The 13,072-nt window shown below is 56.9% G+C and overlaps 1 long non-coding RNA gene and 1 pseudogene across 1 annotated transcript; one reads left to right on the forward strand and one right to left on the reverse strand.

The window, feature by feature from the left end:
• Positions 1-7: 7 nt before the first annotated feature.
• Positions 8-3,755, forward strand: LOC119114928 (DBH-like monooxygenase protein 1; annotated as a pseudogene).
• Positions 3,756-11,292: 7,537 nt separating this feature from the next.
• On the reverse strand, positions 11,293-13,065 carry LOC119089540 (uncharacterized). Its single transcript, XR_005093158.1, has 2 exons — positions 13,008-13,065; positions 11,293-12,401 (listed from the first exon to the last, which is right to left on the reverse strand). It is a non-coding gene; the product is annotated as an uncharacterized LOC119089540 (long non-coding RNA).
• Between the last annotated feature and the right edge of the window lie 7 nt (positions 13,066-13,072).

Consider the following 13,072-nt stretch of genomic DNA (forward strand, 5'->3'; position numbering starts at 1 on the left):
GTAGCTAATGGTCGCCCACACGAGGCCCTGGCTGGAGGTCGTCTACTTTGCCGGGGTAATTGTTCGCGGTGATTGCATCTGACGGCTTTGTGACTGCTGGCTTAAGCGGTTGGGAAAAATGGGCTCCTGCTAATATTTTTTCACATCCACATCACGAGCCGCCTCAATGAACCTCAAGCAAATTGCAGACCATGCAGCTGCCTTGAATCATGTGTTCTGCGCCTAGGCATTTCTTTTGCAATAGGTACGCACGGCGTGGAGAAGACCCCACGCGTGAAAACGGCTCCTTCCTGAAACAGCATGCACGTCGTGCCACTCATTGCTTACTGTGATAATTTACCAATTCCGCTCGTCCTTGCCGTGGCGCAACATCGCATTTGCTATTGCACAATCACCGTGCGGTAAGAACCAGTAAGAAGGACGGCCAATTTCTCTGGGAGTTATTTCGGGGTTGGTTACCACCCCATTTGGAGTACGCAGATGGGACAGGGTTACTTCAGGGCGCACCAGCGGACGCCAGTTTGCGTACCGACGGCAGGTCACGGACGACAGTCTTCAGGACGCACCAGCGGGCGCCAGTTTGCTCACCGGCGGCAGGTCACGGACGACCAGTATTCACGGACACACCAGCGGGCGCCAGTTTGCTCACCGGCGGCAGATCACGGACGACGGTCTTCGGGCGCACCTTAGCGGACGCAGTTTGCGATCCCTGTGGCCTATCACGACGACGGTCGGGGTTATGCCCGAGAACGAACTGCCGCTCGACAGGCGGACGTGGGCCTCATGCGCACGTGCTGGGATGTGTGTTTCGTTATCGAGCACGTGGGAGAGGACAAACAGTTGTTCAGTTCCAACTGTGAAGTTGAAGTTTGAAGGTCAATGTCCAGAAGGTTAATTCCACTAATAGCGTGTAAACTGCATTAGGCCTTGTGCCGGTCAAGTTTGGGTAGCGCCTTTATGAGAACAGGGCTTCGCGTTCGTGTATAGCATGGTATCAACGAGAGGGCAGGCAGTATCAGACGCCGCCACGTTTCCGGTACACCGGCTTTTAAAACACGTAAGGTGTATAACTTCGTGTATGATTGGCTAACCCGCGGCCTATAGGGACGCAATGATTGGATATCCCATGACCTGTAAGAACATTACCGCCTCGAGATCCCGGAGAACTCGAGGACAGCTTCTGCAGAAGATACCTCCGGGGCTGCCACGATGCGCCCCGTATAACGCTGACGCTGCTCCGTTTTAAGTGCGCAGCGAATTTAAACGCTCTGGATCGTTTCCACGCCTGGCTGTTCTAGACGAACAGCTAATAACTGCATGATTGCTGACGAGGCGCGTTCGTTAGCTCACGCGCAACGATTCCACTAAGATAAAGCGTGCGAAAGTCGCCATAGTGCGCTATCAGTTGTTCGGCGCCGCCGCCACTACGGGCACGGGCGTGCGGCGCGGTGCGGCCCTGCACGTTCTACCGCGGGGCGTCTCGTCCGGACGCCCAGAAGTTCATACGGCGCAAGCACGACTTGGTGTCGCCTGCGGCTGTTCTTCTGCAGGCAATTACGGACTCTCACGGCGCCGAGATGGTGAGAAAATACCTGCGATGCCGCTATTCGCGGGGGTGGTCTTCGGCCGGGGAAAATCTGTAATCATAGTGGACCGCGTACGCTAAATGGAACATTCAATTAAGCCGCCGGCTCATTTCCCTGCAGCCTGCACCGCTTGTCGAAGGGTCATAAGTGGTCAAGGTTAATGACACCCAACGCCCTCCATCAAAACCAAGAGCGGATTCCGGCTTTGATGAAAGGGTTCAAAGGTGAACTCACAAAACGCTGGCCGCGGCTGCGGTATTTCACAGCGGGCGATCGGCCAGGAATTCTGCCGGGCATAAGCACCGAACAAAGGTAGCAGGCCACTTCTTTTACATGGGGGTGTGCGGGCCGCCGGGCGGGTTGCCTGGGTGTCGACCACCGCTGCGCTGAATACCGGCCGCGCGCGCCGTTGCGCTGAGCGCCGGCGCCGAAGACGGCCGGCCTCGCGTCGCATTCTTCGCCGGCGGGCATGGGCGGAGTCAAGCGTTCCTGAACCCTGGCCGCGGCGGCGGCGGCGGCGGCGCGGCCGGCGGGAGCGTGAGAGCCCGTGAGAGTGGGCGCCGCGTCCGCCGCCGCGCGATGCTCGCCGCGGGCGTCGCGCGAGGTGACGTGCAGGCTGCGGTGTACTACCGGCGCTAATCGCCGACGCGCGGGCGGCGGCGACGGCCGGGCGCTCGGCATGCTGGTGCTGCGCGCGTTGGCGGCGGCGCGGCGGCGCTGGCGGCGGCCGAGCCGCCCCAGCCCGGCCCGACCGACACCGGCCAGCTGTCGCACCACGCCGTGCTCGACTCGGCCGGCCGCGTGCTGCTCTGGTGGCGACCGATCGACGGCGGCGTGCTCTTCCGGCTTCAGGTGGACGCGCTGGGATATGTGGCGCTGGGTGTCTCGCCGGGCGGTGGCATGCGCGGTGCCGACATCGCGGCCGCCGCGCCCGGCGCAGACGGCCGCATCGAGCTCTGGGACCTGCACGCCACCGGCGAACAGCGGCCGCTCCGCGACGCCCAGCAGGACGTGCGCCTGCTGCACGCCTCGCGCAACGGCACGCACACGGACGTGCTGTTCGAGCGCCGCGACTCGTGCGACGAGCAGGACGTGCCGCTGGCGCTGGACGCGGCCGTGACCGTGATCTGGGCGTACGGCCTCGAGCCGGCCGCCGACGGCGACTGGCTCACCTACCACGGCGCTCGGCGCGGTTCGAAGCTGCTCAACCTGCACCGTCCCGGCGGCACCGAGTTCGAGCCGGGCACGCCCTACCTGGACATCGTGGCGCCGGCCGTGCCGGCTGCCCGACGACGCGCGCACCATGTACTATTGCCGCATCACCAAGCTGCCCGCCTTCCCGCGCAAGGTGCATTTCATCGGCTTCCAGGGCCTGATCCAGCCGGGCAACGAGGGCTTCGTTCACCACATCATCGTATACGAGTGCACGGTGCCCGAGTGGCGACGGGACGCGTTTGAGCGGTACGTGAGCGGGCAGCAGGGCGCCCGCTGCTACAGCCCCAACATGCCGGTGGACTGGGGTCGCTGCGGCCACATCCTGGCCGTGTGGGCGGTGGGCGGCAGCGGTGAGCGCCTGCCGCCCGGCGTGGGCATCCCGCTGCGCGAGGAGTACGGCGGCGCCACCTACGTCATGGCCGAGATTCACTACGACAACCCGTCGGTGCAGGCGGGCGTGGTGGACAGCTCGGGCGTGCGCCTGTTCTACACTGAGCAGCTGCGTGACAGCGAGGCCGGCCTGCTCAACGTGGGCCACGACAATCGCCGTCACGCAGCTGGTGCCGCACCGGCCAGGCCGAGTACGTGGTGAACGGCCTCTGTCATGCCAGCTGCACGCGCCAGTGGCTGCCGCCGGGCGGCGTGCGCGTCTACTCGGTGCTGCTACACTCACACCTGGCCGGCGTGCGCATGCGGCTGCGCCACGTGGCCGCTGACGGCGCGGAGCTGGCGCCCATCGCCGAGGATCGCGCCTACGTCTTCAACTACCAGCAGACGCGCACGCTGACCGAGCCGGTGCTAGTGCAGCCCGGCGACCAGCTGCTGCTCGAGTGCGTGTACGACACGCGCCAGCGCGGCAACGTCACGTTCGGCGGCCTGAGCGCCGAGAACGAGATGTGCCTGGCGTTCGTGAGCTACTACCCGCGCGTGCCACTCACCATCTGCTGGAGCTCCCCCCGACATGGGCCACACCATGCAACAGCTCGGCATCGAGGCCGCCAACGCCTACGGCATGGAGCTGCCCGTGCGCCGCGCGGGCGATATGATCCAGCAGGTGATCAACAACCTGGAGAGCTTCGCGCGCGCCGAGTGGGACCTGTCGGCGCCGCTGGCCGCGGACGGCGCCGGCGAGAGCGTCGTTGACGAGACGGAGCGCCATCTGTACCAGGTGGCGCTGCAGGACCAGCGCATCATGAGCGAGCTACAAGCGGACAACATCAGCGCGCTGGAGGCGCTCGGCATGCAGGACCTGCCCGAGGAGCTGCAAGACCCGTTCCTCATCCTGAAGGACAATCCTCGTCATCCAGCCTGCGGTGTTTAAGATGAGCACGCTGTTCCAGTTCCTGTTGCAGTACGGGTGGGACGCGGACGGCGTGCGCCGCTTGCAGGGCGCCGTCACCGACTACTACCGGCCCAAGTGCGTGTCGCGTGACGGCAAGATCCGTACGAGCGAGCGCCAGACGCTGCCGAGCGTGCCGTGGCGCTCGCCGCCGCCGCCGGACCGCTGCGCGCCGGCGCGGCCCAGCCCCCGCCGCGCTCGACCGCCAGCGAGCGCCCAGCGGCGGCGACGGCGACGGCGACGGCGACGGCGGCGGCGGCGGCGGCGGCGGCGGCGGCGAAGTCGTGACGCCCGAGCAGCCGGCGCCGGCCGGCAGCATCTCCTCCGAGCGGTCGCGCGCAAGCCGCGGCGGTGGCGCGCGGACTTGGGCGTCGCCGGCGCCGCGCCTCTGGACAGCCGGGCTCGTCCTCGCGCACTGCATCCGGCGCTGGGCGGTGCTTGGTGTGATCTGGCCGAGTGCCGGCCGGCTGCCGCCAGCGGCTGGTCGGCTGCCGAGCCACCGGCAGACTGATGCTGAGGGCCCGGCTGGGACTCGGTGGCCACTGGAGACGCCGCGTGAGGGGCCTCACCACGGCCTCGGTCCACAGGCGGATGAGATCTCAGTGCAGTGCGGACTCGCCGGGGCGGCGAGGAGAGGATCTAATGTGCCAAACGTTAGCGTAGGCGGGCCCCGGCTCGGGGACTCCATCCAAGTGCAGCAAGCATGGCTGCTGTTTCAGTCTTGATAGGGTCCATTGTTGCGCCCTGATTCACAATGGCGCTAGGCTTCCTCGGGTGGGTTTTTAATGCTGGTGTCTCCCTGCGGGGAAACGGTTAGCGTCGTAAACTTGCTGCTTCCTCAAGTTTAACGCAGCCCTTGTCAGGGATTCACCTTCTTGCCACGCCGTCCGCGCCAATTGACAGCAGTAGGCAGCTGCCGCGTAATAGCCGTTCGCTTTTGTTTGCCCAAGTGCATATTCCAAGCTCATCTACGCGTGTTTATATCGCGCTTACATGTGGTGTTTTACACATAGATGTTGCGTCAGCGTATTTTGCCGCGTAATCTCGCATCTCAGTCGTCTTGTTTTGTTTTTTTTTAAAGATATATGGACGCAGATGTTGGTAACGTGCAGAATGCACACTCATCTACGACTATCACTTCTCTTAAATGATGCGTCCCGTGAAAAGAGCTATCTTTCGTAGGTGTTCAAAGATCCGTGGTACGCGCCGATGCCGGCAATGCTCGTGATAGACGGGCGTACGCAGGATTTTGTGACGGGGGAGTAAAAGAAAAATGCGCTGAAAACCAGGTTAGCGTCCCGCAGACGTGCGAGCTTGGATGTATCACGGAAAACAGCATCGCGCGTTTATCAGACTATGTTTAAGGGTCTTCCCGATTTTTACCGCTAACATTCATGCACACGCATATTGTTGGGGGTGTACGTGCCTCGGGAGTCGCTATGTGGGCACACCACTGGTGATATGCATCCGTTTTCCATTTTCGCGACAAATGACGAGATACACAGCATATAACAGGGACGTATCCATTGTTCGCAATGTGGTTGTGACTGTCAGGCTGCGTAGGGTGCACCCATATGCTGAGCCTTGGTGTTCCCCCCTTGACTCGCCGATTTTTGGGGTGGGGATGCAGACCAATGTCTCGACTGGAAGACACAGGTGCCAAGCCAGTCATGCTGACCGAAGACTCTATGTTATTAGGTCCGCAGAATGGCCGGTCAGAGTTCCCACCGTTTTGATGGCCCAGTGAGTGTCCTTGTAGTAATAAATGGCATGGGAACTGGGCAGGCGCAATGGCCGCCGGCATACGTGGTCGCGTTGCTTTGTCGTGGCGTCCGAACGCTCCGGCTATTAGCGCCATTTCCGGCCGGCTGCAGGAGAGGGCAAAGTTCAAAGCCAGATTGGAGCTCGGCACGCCGTGCTGACGAAATCCAAGACGATGCCAGCGTGAGGACATGCAGCGTCTGTTAAGAGCCACGCCGCCCTCTCCCCTCGCAGACTCACCGGCGCGCCCGACGGCCCGGCCTCAAGCGTCCCACGTGACCCTGAACCGGCGGCGGTCGTGGACTCCCGGTAGCCGGTCGAACTGAGAGCACGGCGGGCGCCCGCGGCCACGGCGGCGGTGGCTCGACACGTCGCCCTGTCCACGGAGCGGCGGCGCGCCCCCTCCCCGGACAGCCGCGGCCGGTGGCTCGATACGTCTCCCTGTCCCCGGAGCGGCGGCGCGCCCCCTCCCCGGACAGCCGCGGCGGGGCCGGCCGAGGCCGGCAGCCGGATCAGGCTGAGGTCTATCAGCGGCCCTATCGCTTGCCCGCCTTCGCGGAAGGCCAGAGGAAGAGGGAGGGGTGCTGACAGGACGGCGTGGTGACGGTCTGTAGTCCGTCCCGGACCAACAGTACCTGCTGCGGCCAATTCTCAACGGCTGGTACTTCTTAACCAGCGTCGCCCCAGCCCCATGCAAGGCCGGTGGCCAACCTGAACCTTCATAACATCAAGCAAGAAATTTTCAAAGTAGCTCTGAGATCAGTTTCAGCGGACCGAAAATGGCAATAAGTACTGCATCCAATATAATGAGGAAGACTTCCTGGCCCTCGTTTTGTAGGCATTACACAGCGGGCGCACAGCAGTGATGGCCATTGTGAATAGTTGTATGTTCTAGGACACGCTTGCGCACTTGAGCGCAAAGCGATTGGCCAAAGTTGTGTACGACTCGTGTTGTGCCATAATTTATCCACTGTTATTTCAACAATCTTCTTAATTGTCAAACACTTAATGCAGGTAAAACCTTTTCCCATGAGTGACCGCAGCGGTTCCCATACGTTTTTTTTTCGAGAGCTATGTCCGAACAGCTTCGAGCATGGTACTGGAATTTTACATAGCTCAGTAAACGCAATCTTACAAATGTAAAAATGTATAACTTGTAATATTGATGATGCATGAGCTGGAATATTTGTATTGACACATCGGCGTGATGCTGCTCATACGTGACAAATGACGTTTATTTCTCCCAGGAAAGAGATGGTGCATCATTTATATCAAACACATCCTTTTGAAGGCGCGTAACTATTGGTTCGCTTGCTTTTGCAATACTAGTCATCCAGGTCAAGCTAGGTCAAACTGCGTATTTGTAACCAAATTTGACCAGACTTGAAGATCATATGATTTGAACCGTAACGTATATGCTTTACATCTTTGAAAAGTATGCATAAGGTTGTTTTCCACATTGATGTGGACTGCTTAGTTTCTTGATACCTATGACCAGACTGGCCATAGAAGCAAATCACCTTCACCGTACGCGCACAATGGCCTCGACGTGGACGCCTTGTTAGACTCCAAACCACCCAACCGCCTTTACACTTTTGACCTGGCATGAAATATCAACGGTTACACCTGTGAATGTTTGTAGGCGCCAATCTAAGAGAGGTTTGCGAGAGATATTTGATGCCGAGCTATTTTTCAGTGTTGCTACGCGTTTGTTTCTTGAGATGACAGGCGGGGCGTCTGTAAAGACGCCCGCCTGTCAGCCTGTCAAACCTGATCAGCCAGTCAAAGGTGACCTTTAACAAGATTCATACACGCCTGTTACGGTTGTTTAGGCCGTTTTTCCCGGGTCTGTCTCTTGTCTTGCTGTAGATATATTGCGGGCTCCTGAGGCACCACTGGCGTTGTCCATGCCTGTGCTACTCGGCCGTGTGGCGCTGACCCGGCCGCCGCGGTTCCCGTGCGAAGGAGCTTAGCGCCAGTGGCCCGATCGGCTCGACCAATCGCGTGTCTCGACCAATCACGCGTGGGGTCAAGTTTCTAAGACAATGTGCGATGACAACAGAACGACAATCCAAGTAACAATGTGCGCTGCACCCGGTCGGCGCGTTGCTCCCGCAGACTGAAGACAAATGCCTTGTTGAAGGGAATGTTTCGCATTTGGAGATATTGAAGTAATCATCCGATATAATGAAATAAGCCCGCTTATAACTATGAGCATGCTTAAAATCGGAAAAGCTGCTCTTGGCAATATAACTTCTCTGCTTGGTAAACATGCTCCTCAATACGTCATTGCTTGATTGCGTCATCGCATCCTGGGTAACATTGATTGCGAGCCAATGCACGGCTGCCATGGCTGGAAATCGTGTTCACGATCGCTTAATATGAATGACTCGACAATAATGTTTGTTTCGACCTTGAGAGACACGTGGCTAACAGAACGGTAGGATTTGAATGGCAACAGTATGGCGTTATGGTTGCCTGGGCTACCTTGAGAGGGTTTAAGTCTTAAGAAGGACAGGGCTGTGAACTGCACCGAATGATGTTGACGATGACTATTTTAGTTCAAAACCCCCTAGAAATGTGGAACACTTTCTTCAAGCCAACGTAAACCTGGGGGCGTTTTGCATATATTTTTTGTCCGGAATTCCCGGTTGTCTCAGCGGACCGTGAAGGCATCGTGTTTTTTTTTATTTTTGACGCACTGAGATCCTTTCGAACACGGGAAACTTCTGAGTGGCCTTGTCGCAAATTGCGCCCTATCATTGCCTGTCAACTGCTGCTTCACAGATTCCAGATCCGAATTCACCTCACGCACGGCAAACAGTTCATAGGTACAAGCCCCCAAACCGCCCAGGGATGCAAAAACACTGGAAAACAAAGAGGATCGCGGATTAATGAAAGCGATGGGTCGCCGGCCAAAGACCGACCAATACTTACACAGACTCGTGTAAGCAAACTACTACTATCACAAACATCAGCATGGTGAGACGGAGAGGCACGTCACGGTCAGGGTCCGATCGCCATGTTAAATACGTCTGGAAGGTCTCGTTTGCTTAATGTTGATGTCCATGCAATGTCATTGGGAATCATTCCAGTACTGACTGGGTGCACCCTGAACTGCCCCTCCCCCCCCCCCCCCGCCAAACATACAGTCGGCACGTTCAAGCGCGCACCGGCGGCAGACAGTCCTGGCTGCGCTATCAGGGGTGACACAAGCTTTTTTGGACACTGCTAGGTACGATCATTGGCAAATTTATTCGACATTCCAAGGAACGTGTGCAAAATGCTGAGCTCATTTGCAACCCACAGGCGCGATATTTGGCGATATGCAACGGGCGATAAGTTAAAATTACATTTAATGAGATGTGGTCACTTCTACGCCCGGCGCAGGTCGACCAAATTTGCGCCGAGTCTTTGACCTCTAATTTTTAAAACCTTTAATCGATTTCACCTTACCAGCGCACCTTTAAGCTGATGTGCATTCCAGCGAAATGATTGGCGAACCAACCCAGTGAAGCCCGTGCCGTCTTGCTGGAGCCACCCCCTGCCCGACAGATCCCGTGAAGCCGTCTGAACGCCGCCCAAAAAGGTATCAGTATGGTAGCGATGTGTCGCTCCGCTGTCGTGTGTCGTGCTGACAGGATACTCATCCTCGCCCGCAAAGCATCGTGTGCAAATCTCGAATTGACGAATGTCTGATGCGACTGATAATTAGCATTGTTCTTGCATCATGTTTTGCAATTGAATGGTCATGTAAATGCTACCGGCCTTCATAATGCGAAAATGGACTTGTCGCTGTTGAGTAAAACATACGTTTTTATCTGAACAACCCTGCGTAGAAGGCGGCTCTACACGGGTGCCGACTGTTTATTTCATATTTCTAAAACTCCTGTGCCACCCTTACCCACGCGTCACAGCCGGGATACCTGGTTCAGTGCTGTGTATCCGTCCACGGAAAATAAGGAATACGTTAACACATTTACAGTTCTAGGACTGGAGGCCTAGCAAATGCACACACCCTACCCATATTTGGGGTATGAGGATTGTCTCTCAAGCAGCCATGGGGCGTGCGGCACTGCAATGTGATGTGGTTGGAGTAAGCATGTGCTTCTCAAAGAGTTCGTCCTCTGGAGACATATCTGGGATAACCACCCACTCTGAACAGCGCTGGTCTAGTGAGTCCCGACCCAGTCGTATGTCGGACTAACGGCAGCACTTTGCAGCGGGAGCTTAACGTGCCGAAATGCGCTGCATTCCGTCCTGCCCTCTGACGTTACGTGGCCACTAGCGCAGCCGCTGCCGCCGGTCGCAGGCTATCCTAGTCAGAGATCAACAGTCAACGTCTAACGCGGCGGAGCCTACAGATTTATCTAAATCTAAGGACGATTTAAAAGACAGTTCGGCGGCGTAGCTTCCACTTGATTGCATCATAGGAAGGGCGTCGAGGAATAGAACAGTCACATTTCGTACGGCGTGTGCAAGCGAGGCATGTTGGGTTAGGCAGCATACTTTCTAGAACTATGCTTTCTCTTGTCTTTACGACCAACCATAAACATAAAAGTGCTCGTTCTCAGTATCCTCATAACCGCTCCAAATTGAAAGTAAAGCGCTCAAAGCGCTGCGAATATTAAGCTCTCGTAAGGATGCACGCCGCACTCAAGACATCTGGCCTTCTGTCCACAGGTCTTGCTATGCCCAAAACATTGGCAGTTGAAGCATGGAATTGTGACATCCTGACTGCGTACCGGAGATAACCGCCTGAGGGCCTCTCGGAATCGCGTGGTTTCCAGAATCAGATCGGGCAGGGTGGTGTCTCGATGATGTCCATCTCGGAGAGGTTGGCTGTCGGACGTGCCGCACGTTCCCCGTTGAGTCCCGCCGAAATCTTCCGACCCATCATACAACGGAGCCCACGAGCAAAGACCGTACCTGTTGGACGTTGCACGCATGCCGGACAAGTTTTGACCGCCTCGCTACAGAATTCATTAGTTCGACGTAAGCCATTACTGTGCACGATTGATGATTCCATTCCTAGTGAGCTATTGACTGGCGCTTCCATTGGCTGATGGTGTGGGTCGCAGATTTTCTGAATTTGTATGAATTGCCAAAAGACACAGATTTTTGCACAATGAAACATTCTCTTTACATGGTTGCACGACCCCGGTGTGTCCAGTGCAGGCTCAGGGTGGTGGTCACTGGTCCCTTCCTCCTTCCGTACTTCACCAACTGGGAAGCGGGAAAGGACGGACAAGAGGTGAAGTATAAATCTGTTTAGAGAAGATGAGACACCTAAACGGATGAAAACGACGATGAAAAAGCAGTAACTCCTGGCAATATGCCACAACACGAGAGAACCTCCGACCTGGGTCCTGCCAAACACGCGCCCATGGATCGGATTAGGCAGCGGGGTTTCCCGCTCGATAAAATTTATTGACATGAAGCGAGTTGGCCTGTCCATACCGTTTCACTCGGCATAACGGCTAGGTGTACGTATACCACCTGCCTATCTCTCTAGGCCCGTGGTTTTTCTGTCATTCGCGGACAAACGAAGATCAGACTGGCATTCACTGGCTGATTGGATGATAAGCACAAAATGTCCACTATAAGCAATGCGGAAATTAATTATAAAACACACATAGTTCACGTACTTCAGCCATAGCGCACTCGCCGCAGTAGGCACATGACACACAGCGATGGCATTCAGGCGCGAGCGGCTTTTGAAACGCTCGCAGACAGGAGCGTCCTGTGGCGTTGTTTGACGTTGTTTTACGTATTCATTGAAATTTCATGACTATTCGCTTTGTTTCCCAAAAACATGTGGAAGTGTGAGTTCATAAAATATGTGGGAGTGTGATTTTTGTGTGAGTGGTTGAGTCGTGGGGAAAAATCTATAAATCTTGCGTCTATACCTTGGGCATAAGAATGTTTCCTCCTGGTGTGTAAATGCACAAAATCACGTCATCTGTGTTCAATATCAGATACGACGGTTAACTCATTACCTAAAAAAGAGGCTAACTTCATTATCACCCCTAAGAGTGGAAGAGGCTCAGCACCTAAGTACGGCTCGTTCGTTGCCCCAGTAGCCACACCAGTAGCTACACACTGAACTAAATGAATTCCTCTTAAACATATTATAAACCGCTCCCCTTAGACACCATCACCACTACTTTAATTGCTCTACAACCTACTCATTACAATAGGTAGCCTGCATCAATGCTAATCACAGCTGTAGAAAGCCCGGGCATGAAATCCACTCAGTCATAGAGTGCCATTAGTTGCACCCAGTGCGCGGGCGTACTCCCTCGCGCCAGCGCTCTGGACTGTCAGGCGCGGCAGCCAGGCCTGGGTCGGCAGCACACGTGTTACTTGGTGGCCACCCCATACAGGATCGGGTTGATGGGGTCGATGCCCGGTTGAGGCTTGGAACGCGGCTTCATCTTGTTCTCGACCAGAAACACAGAGTGGTGCTCCATAGTGCTGAAGCCGCCTGCCAGCAGCTCCTGTTAACAGGAAGCCGGGCGATGAACGCACCGGGCACATGGAGGCAGCGTCAGAACGACCGTGAACTATCCCCCACCCCCATCCCCTATCCCCCCCCCCCCCCCCCCCACCCCCCCCCCCCCCCCCCCCCCCCCCCCCCCCTCCCCCCCCCCCCCGCAGATCCGCACCACCCAAGCATACAGCACTGGTACACCGGCTAGCATAGTGGCGGCGCGCCTGACTTCGATGTCACCTTTTTCATTCTCGCTCCCACAAGCGTTGTTTTGCAGTAGATGAAAGCTTGAAAATAAACTGTTTCCCGTATACGTCGTACCCCGATAATCGATTCACAACACTCTTCATTCCCCCCCCCCCCGCAGTCTCGATTCACCAGCCTCATGATCATCCCCCAGGAGTTTCTATTCGAGACTTATCATCCGCCTCCCCTCCAGGAGTCTCGATTCACGAGCCTCATCATCCCACTCCTCCCCCCCCCCGCACCATCTACTCACCGACCCCTGACGGGAGCCGGGAGCTCTCCACCACAGCCTGCCAACTCCCGTCCCCGGCCACGGAAGCCTATCCTTTGGGTGCCCATGCTGTGCTCCGCCTCTGCCCCCGCTCACCGCCTCCAGGTCGCAGTTGGCCATGCAGCCGCCGTACAACATGGGCCACAGACCACTGTCGGAGA

This window comes from Pollicipes pollicipes, unplaced genomic scaffold, assembly GCF_011947565.3.
Source record: "Pollicipes pollicipes isolate AB1234 unplaced genomic scaffold, Ppol_2.1 Scaffold_3087;HRSCAF=3621_pilon_pilon_pilon, whole genome shotgun sequence".
Taxonomy (NCBI): domain Eukaryota; kingdom Metazoa; phylum Arthropoda; class Thecostraca; order Pollicipedomorpha; family Pollicipedidae; genus Pollicipes; species Pollicipes pollicipes.